Raw genomic sequence first — 9,463 nt, forward strand, 5'->3', positions numbered from 1 at the left:
TTTTTTCTATTATCCATATTACCGGTCATTTATTTATCAGATATAGAAAGATGATCTTTGAGAGGTAAAGGATACACTGAGGATTGTAAACCGTCATTCCTCAGGCATGAAAATTTATCAACTTTGCTTAAACTTTATGTCTCAGGAACTAGAAGAAACATATTAGTTTTATGTATAAATTCTACTCACCTATGGAGAATGAATAAGAACCACTCATAATACTTATTTCGAGCTAACCAAAATGTGGAGGTCAAGAAGAAATTAAGAAAGGAAAAAGAAAAGAGCAAATAGATAAATTTAAGTGTGTAAAAGTAATTTAAGTAGTTTAACATGATACTGGTTCCTGAAAGTATTTCATTAAAACATTGTTTAGTGTTAAGTAAATTCAATGAATGTATATCACAAAATAAACTCAATACTTAACAATTTGTTGTGATCCTTTTTTCTTAGAATCAAAATTATATTTAAAAAATTAATTTCCTTAATTGAAATCAGTTCTATAAGTTTTAAACATATTTAAGTGAAAAGACCTAAAGAGCTTAAAACATGGAAGGGTAAGAATAGCAATATAAGAAGCCTAGACTACATTTTACCTAATTTTGTTTTTCTTTCGTCATGAAGTTCCCCTAGTTTTCTACTTGTTTGCTCTGTGAGATTTTCTGTGTCAATCTGCAGGAGTATTCCAATGGAAGTTATTTTAATTTCATATTACTATATAGTCTCAGAATTACCAAGAAAACTAATTGTGCTGTAAAGAGTTGTTGCAATATCATTTTTTATAAGAGGTTGGGAAGCTGGGTTGGCTCTATAATTCTGAAGTCAAAGTGTGCTTTTCTAAGAAAATTATTTTCTCTTCAGAAAATTACCATGATTTTGGTAGGTAGAGAGGTAGAGAACTGGTTTGCAGTCAAGTTTTATTTTTGCTATAAACAAAACCCACTGTGTGGAGAGGGTGTTCTGGTGTAGAGAAGCATCTTTCAAATTATTTTGCCTTTAGTTTTTATTGAAACTAACAAAAGTTTATCTGCTTCAAACAAAATATTATCTAAATCCAATATAAGACAGATTAAAAACTGCTCAATTCTGAGTGGAGTGGAAGTAGGAATAGGGGTAGAGCTCTGTCCCTTGGTCACCCCACTGGTATATAAAGCATATTCTATTGATCCGCCTTAAATTAGGGCAGCATAATTTGAAAAAAAACAAAACAAAAAAACAGTGAAATATAAAGATCGCCAGATTAGGAATCCAAAGACCTAGAGTCTCAGTGCTTCTATCACCAAGCTGTATTAATGAACCTCTGTGGGTCTAAATTTCTTCATCTGTGAAATAAGGAGATAGAACTAGGTGTCTTTTGGCTTACTTAGTCAAGGGAACCATCAGAAACTATATGTAAATCACAAAAATTCTGTACCTTATTCATTGTCTACTGCAAAATAAGATGCTTACTGAAAGGTAAAATCTGGCTCAAAACTATGTATCAGGAGTTTTTTTTTTTTTTTAACCTTAAAAACGTAAAAGAAAACTTGTGGGTTGGGGTGGAGTGGGGCTTAATGTTAGAACGAACGCTTGTCTAGCATCTGTGAGGTCCTGGATTTGATCCCCAGCACTGGGGGGGAGGGGGGGGGGAATTACGAGTTCTGAGAACGTGGTAATATAAATGTAAAATAATGAAATCATTTTTTTTCAAAGGAATTTCAATATTTTCTTTCTCATTCCATTTCAAATAATCAGTGGCATTTCATTAATTCATTTAGCAAATATATTGATGCCCACTACCTGACTTGCACTGAGTTCAGTATGGTGATTATTAGAAGACAACAAAAGAACATTTACTACTCTCCCCTCAAATACAAAAGGAAATGAATTATTAAAAATGTGTTTCTTTCAACAAAATTTTGTTGAGTATATGTGATGTTTCATCCTTTCTAAATAATAAGGATTCTAGAATGCTGTAAAGAGACATGTGAAAACCAAATGAAATACGAAGTGATATTCTGACAGAATTATTATATGTTTAAAATAAGGATATATCCTTTAAGTAGAATGGCTTTGTTGTAATTGATCTTTGATCAACTTGAGCACAGTTCTTGTTTTCATAGTATGAAAGGCTTTGTTTTCCTGATTAGCAGAGTCTCTCTCAAATACCAAAATGGTTCCATTGCCCAGAGGAGCCAATCTCGCCAATGCCACCACATTACCTGAATGTTTACTGGTTTCTTGAGATGGATTGGAGTCAAGAGAGGGAAGAGTTTAGAATGAAGTTGCCAATAGAAGCCTTTGAGGATTTAGACGGAAATTGTGAAAGGTCCATCTTCTCTAGACATAAACCCAAATTCCCTAGCTGTGATACTAGTCAGTCTTTAGGGACATCTCCCTTTGTTACTCAGACTGGTAGATCTTTGAGCTCAACCCACAACTGCATATCCACTCAATCCCAAGACATAGCTGACATCCACCTCTTACTCTACACATGGCAATCATCATACGCCCACCCAACTGTTGACTCGCATTCAGGGACCACCACCACCACCACTACCAACAACAACCACCAGCCACCCCGGCACCATCTCCCAGCAACTGGCCTCTCCCAGTCCCCGCCCCTTTTCTGAGAGCACCCAATGGGTGGAGTCTGGGCTGCGGTGGGAGGGGCCTGAGGCGGGCACATTTAAAGAAAGGCAGAGGGCGAAAGAAGGCTAGAGAGGAGAAGAAAGAGAAACCAGGGGGGCGAAGCACCGTCCAATGACAAAGCCCAGGGGTGGGCGCCGGCCGCCATCTTGAACCGGGCGGCAGGNCTCCGCAGTCACCGCCGCCGGCCCCCAAGGAGTCCTGCCCGGAGAAGTCCTCGGCGCCCGAGCCCTGCTTCGGGGGCCGCACCCTGGAGGAGATCTGGAGGGCAGCCACCCCGACGCTGACCACCTTCCCCACCATCCGCGTCGGCGGCGACGTGTGGGGCGAGCGCAGCCTGGCGGCGGCGCGACACAAGACGCGCCAAGTCCTGCGAGTGGACCTGGAACCCGTGGTGAGGCTCCGCGGCTTCCCGGTGCCCCGGGCGTGAGGCGCCGCCCCGAGGGCACCTCCTGCAGGTCCCCGGCCCAAGATGGAGTTTCTGCTTGGAGAAATGAAAAAGTGTCAGTCGAGTGTTTACAGACTCCTCCAGGACCGTCCCCTAGTGCACTTTACGCGCGAGGAAGTCCCGGGATGGCTTCCCTGCCCCGCGCCCCCGGGATGCGGCCGCGCGTCTGGAACTCCGGGACAGGTGTACCCTCTGCCGCCTCTCCGCACCGCGTCTGCGACGGAGGAGACTGCAGGACTTACAGGGGAGGTCCCTTTGCTTCCGAACCCCAGATTGAGAAGTCTCCAGGACTATAGGGGCAGATTGGTTTTCTCCCTTTCGGACTCTGCCTCACTGGTCTGGAAGTCCTCCGAAGAAGTCATTCTTTTCCAAAGGAATTTGTTTTCGTGCTTGTATAGTAAAAGCCAGAATTTGCTTGCTCTTTAACCCCCGCCTCCATTTTTCTTTTTGACTGCCACCCCTCTTTCTGGACGGAAGATCAAACATGTTTTGTGGTGTTGCACTAGTTTGTGCTCAGGGTATTCTGAATCCCACTCGTTTCTGAATTTTTACTGAATTTCAAAGCTTTGACCAAGGATTTTTTTTTTTTTTTTGAGAGGTTCAAGCTTGACTGTTAGTAATGCAAGAATTTATATGGCTTTGATTTTCATGGGCTCAGTGATTACAAACAAAAGAGATGTAAAGTCCAATTTCTTAACGTTTTAAAGGTGTTTCTAAACGATTTTATATTGAAGTTTAATGTTTATATTTACTGAGCTTCTAAAGCAAATGGTAGAATACTCATACAAAGTTTTGTTTATGAAAAGTCGACTTGTTGAATTCTTTTTTAATTGAATAAAAATTGAAGTGCATTGAAACCACATGGCTTGTGATTGGGGGAAAAAAGAATCGTGAAGAACTGGTGTTGGTTGCAGGAATGACTGGAATTCAATTGGAGATAATCTGGCAACATGTCCTGGTCAAACATAAAAATCCAAGAATGTTAATGAGAAGATAATATGTTTTAAAATTGAAGTCACATAGGAGAGATGAATGTGTGTAAACGTTGTGAATAAAGTGACAAACAGAATACCCATTAGAAACCTCAACATGATCTATAGAGAAGGGTGGGGGCATTTCTTGGTATCAAGTAACTGGTTGAAGTTACTTTGGGCAAAATAGATCCCTTTGTTTTTATTGTTGGATAACAAGAAATGCCAAGACTAGTATTCATCACATTTGTAAACATTATGACAATTAGTTGACTTTTTTGTCCTGTGAATTTTCTTTTTTTCCATTCGTAGTTCGTTTGCAGTCTTTGTTTGATAGCTGAAGGCCACAGAAATCAAACAGGCAAGCCACGCAGAGTACTGACCCTTATTTTACACTTTTGTAGTAGTGTGTATACCATATGGCCTAGTGTGGAATTCTTGATTATCCAAGTGCCTTTGGTCAATGGTGGCAGCAAGACTTACTGGTTATTAGTGGTGCCACAGCCAGCTTTTACTGCAATACCTAAAGGGTCAAGTAGTGTTTTTGTACCACAATTATTTCAAATTCAAGTATTCTGCCATGGAACTATCCATAATGGGCTGGAACTTGGCATGTGAAACCCTCAATACAAAGGTTTATCTCTGCTTGGCAGCTTATTAGGAGAATAATGAGAGTTGTGATTTTTACTCTTGTTTTCCTAGAATTCAAATGGCATAGCTTTCTGAAATAATTATTTTAAGTTTAATAGTCCATAGTAGAAATGTTGTGACTTTCATTTCAGTGTTCTTGTTTTGAAAAAAAATTATATACATACATATATATATATGACTTTATGCCAGTTTCCCAGTAAGCCTCATAGTCTTATTCACTACTCAATGATGATGCATCCTTACAAACACTGTCACATGGGTAAATAAAAAGGTGAATAATTACTTAGAAGATGGAGAGTGTTAAATTATAGTTGTATGATAGGAAGCTGAGACATTTTTTGGTTATTAGCTTCCATTGCCAGTTGTATTTCATATACAAAGGAGTTTCTTTCCAAAAATATATTGTTAACTTTTATAGCTAACTAGCACCTGAAAAAGATGTATTATACCATTTCACTATTGTATATAGTTTTATAATAATTTTTAAAGTAAATCCAATGGCCATATTAGAATGTAATTTCAACATGTAGCTTATCTAGATAGTTTTCCTGAGGATTTTGAAATTAGCTGAGAATAATTTTTCTCAGCACATAACTGAAACATAACCAGTGACACCTTGCATTTGTTTTAACTGATATTCTTGACATTTTTTTCCTCTTATGCCTTGTTACTTTAGTGCACTTGAATGTGTGTAAATGCTTTTTTGGCTTATTTGGGTTATCTGATATCAGTTTGAATCTGATTGCCCATCTTGAAGTCAATATGGTTCATGTGGACTATTAAATAATGCCGTTTCTAGTTTGTGACGTAAGATGTAAGAAATATTTTTGCCAAGTTTTCTTTAGCAAAACCTATCTTGCAACTTCTAAAATGTGGAGAAACATCTGATATAGTTGACTAGTATGTTAATAGGAAAGTGAAAGTATTTTATGATTACCTTTGGGCAGAGTGTGAAAAGAAACTTGGCATAGTGGCCTTTATGGTGAGGCATCCATTAATTGTCTCTGAAGTGAGTCTGTAGCTTAGCTTGTGTATAGTTTTTTTTTTAAAGAAGTCCCATTTGTTTGTTCTCTTGCCTTCATTTATATCTCATATGACACAAGTAGAGGAGGAAGCTAGGAGGAATTTTATCACCTTGCTATATTTCTGTTTGATTTTTGACTTTTGGGTGCCTAAATGTGACTGGCACAACAAATAATCTTTTTGGTATTTTTTACATTCCTTCCTAACAACCAGCAACTCATTTTCTATGTCACTAAAACCAGTAATGTCATGATTGTGAGGGCAAGCTTCATCATTGATAGTGCAAAGTGTTGCTGTTGTGGCGTGTATTTATTTTTGTTTGAGTACTCTATTGGACAAGTGTAACTTAAGCTAGTGGCACATACTTGTTGATTTGCTATGAGCAAATGTTAGTACTATTTTTCAGAAAACTCTTCAATAAAATCTTTTAAAATCATTGAATAAAAAATGTCTGAGCAATTTTGAACTCAAAAGGTTTTTTTGGTCGTTTTAAGGGTTGGGTTGCCACAGCACTCTTTAAATTGATAATTTTTAATGATCATATATACCTAACATTTGCTTTATTGGTGTGTTGAAATATTTTTTTGATAAACTGTTATGTCTTAATTGCACTAGAAAGCAATTGTTTGTAGTGGAACTGAAGTGTTTCCCTGGACAGTTTAATGTGCATATGATTAAGATTTACAATTTGGTTGTACTTTGCTTTTTAACTTATTAACTGTAAATAAATTTTAGAGAATACACAGTGTCTAGTTTTTCTAATTAGGTTGAATTTTTTTGAAATGGGATTTTGTGTTTACATGTAAATCAAAAAACAATTTATAAGTTGATAAATTTTGACTTTTGTGTACTTAAAACTCCTAAGAATCTCAAGATTTTTGTTTTGTGCTGTCTTGGGAGTCTATGTCCCATCAGTTCTTTAGTTATCTTGTGAATCTATTATGGTGCTTCAATTGCAAGCCATTTATGCATTCAGCCAGCAATAGACCCCTTTAAGAATGCATCATAATTCAGGGTTCTGAATCTTGACCCCAAGTTCCTTTGTGGGATGGTAAAAAATCTAAATCTCCCATTCTTTTATATTGTAAAAGAAAGTAAGAGTGCTCTAAATGAGTAGCAGTAAAGACTGTTCTACAATTAAGGATAGAGCCAGAAATTTCATTACAGTCTAGAAGGCAGAAGTGGAATATTAGCAAACTCTACACCAAGGGCAATTTCATAGTACTGTGTAGGCTGACTTGCCTTCATACCCAAGCTCTTATCAATAGATGGAAGTAGCAAAGTGAATAGCTGTGGTGTCATAGTGCCAGGACTGGAATTATCATGAGTGAATTCATGGCTCACAAGTGTTGGGACTCTAGGTAAATAATTATTTGTACCTTAGCCTCATTAGCAAATGTAGTTAATAAAATATTGAGTTATTGTAAGGATTGGAAGGGATGTTAATTCTAGAGACCTAGGAAGTACTTAATAAATACTATTAACTGAAAGTATGCATGCTGAGAATAAATATGTATACTGAGAGCAATCCCTTGGGAGTTTAGCTCTCCAGCTTTTTCAGCATCTCAAACAAGAACAGACTATGGTCTAGGAAAGGTATAAAACAAATTAAAATACGGTAATTCATAGGTGAATTAAATTGAAAACATAAATTATATTTTTAGCCCTACTGACAACTAAAAGAGGTTTTTAGTAGTAAGAGGTTAGATAAAATGGAATTAATCACAATTTTTGCTATTAGAATTTTTCTTTTAAAATTTTGATTTTATCATATCATTGAAAGACAGTTAAAATATGCCAACATATATTTTAAAGTGTCTGAGAATTAATCCAGGCATGGTGGCATGTGCCTATAGTTCCAACACTCAGTAGGCTGAGGCTACATTAGTCCAAAACCAGCCTGGACAACATAGAAAGACCCTGGATCAACAAAGGAAAAAAAAATGAAGTATCTGAACAATAGATCAAAGTTACTGGTCCAGGAACTTGTAAATATTTTGCACAAATTTTTCCTAGAGTAAGTTTATTAGGGACTGCTCAAGACCCTTGTTAATATTTATGCACAGAACCAACATAGAATTAGTTTTTATGAGGTTTGTGGTTCAGGTTTTAAAGGAAATAAGATAAGTACAATAACTGCTTGAAACAGCAGAACATTATTACTAAAAGTAAAAATATCCTCATTTTCAAAGCACTGACACACTCAGTTTTAGATGTTGGATATAAAGCCAGTAATTTAGCTCCGATTCCTCTTAACACAAGGATTAACAGACCATAGTCTAAATTGGTGAGCAAGCCAAAATTGAAGTATCTGAAGTTGACACACAGAATTTCTTGGAAAAGTATAATATAGAAGTAGTGAGGGTGCAAAAGCCTCAAAATTGAGCCTGATTGCAGATTTCACAAAAGCATTGAATTCTCGCTGTCAGTGCTCTCTTACATCTTGATAAATGTTGTAAGTTGTGATCTATTACATAATAAACATACCCAACTCCTGATTCGAAGGTAATGATCATAACACCAAGCAATATGATTAGCCCAGCAAATCTGAATAAATATCCTACTGGACTGACCTAGCTTCTGAAAGTACTCATAGAAAAGTTAAATTCATCCAAGTTGTAAAATTAACTATAAAATATATACATGTTACTCTAAAGATTTTTTCACTTATGTATTCTTTACATGTTTAAAAAGTATAGGAAAGAAAGGATGTAATTTATTATTCTAAATCTCACAGATTCAAAGAAATACAGAAGCAAAATATATGCAAAAGTACATATATTGTTAGAATTACATGTGTACAGTTTGATGAATTTTCATAAATTCAATGGACTTGTGTAACCTGTATTCAGATTAGCAAAAACATTACAAATACCCCAGAAGTACCCCTGAATGCCTGCTTTCTTCCCCCTACTCAATAACCATTATTCTGACTTCGTACAGCATACATAACTTTTGACTATTTTTCAACTTTATATAAATGGGATTATGTGTCATGTACTTAGTTTCTTTCATTTAAAATTATGCTTGAGTTCCATCTGTATTGTTGCATGTAATTATAGATCAGTCATTGGCATGTAGCATTCCATTTGTGAATATTCCAAAATAAATGCATTAAATTCTCGATGGACATTTGAATAAATTCCAATTTGGGGCAATTATGAGTAAAGCTTCAGTGAATATTCTATGATATGTCTTTTAGAGAATATATGCATGTATCCTATCCCCCCTCCTCTCTTCTCTCCTCTTCTCTCTTTCAGTATATATTATAGGAATGATTTGTCAGATCACAGGATTATAGCAAATAGTCACTTTTGGTAGATACATTTTCCAAAGTGGTTGTACCCATTTATATGAACTGTCTTAAAATTTGTCTTTTAAAAGTTTGCTTTGCAGGTGTTATTCTTTTTTATGCTTCCTTTTTTCCTTCAAAACCAAAGGAATTTTATTCCTTCTAGTTTTATCATGAAACAAAAAGACATTCTCTCCACCCCCATATTCTCTTCTCATCATTTTAAAACTGAAACTTTTAAAGAAATCTTTTACATATTAGTAAAATTTTTTACTTTTCTCACTATCCTTTGTGCAAAACCAACTCCGAGATTGGGAATAATGTTGACTTTTATTAACCCAAGCCTGGTGAATTTAAATGGTTATAAAACTATGTGTTGAAGGAGAGGGACCTCACAGTGTTCCTTTTTTACCCCGTGGGCATGATTGCATTGAAGTAATCTATAACATAGTA

This window comes from Marmota marmota, unplaced genomic scaffold (assembly GCF_001458135.2).
Source record: "Marmota marmota marmota unplaced genomic scaffold, marMar, whole genome shotgun sequence".
NCBI lineage: Eukaryota > Metazoa > Chordata > Mammalia > Rodentia > Sciuridae > Marmota > Marmota marmota.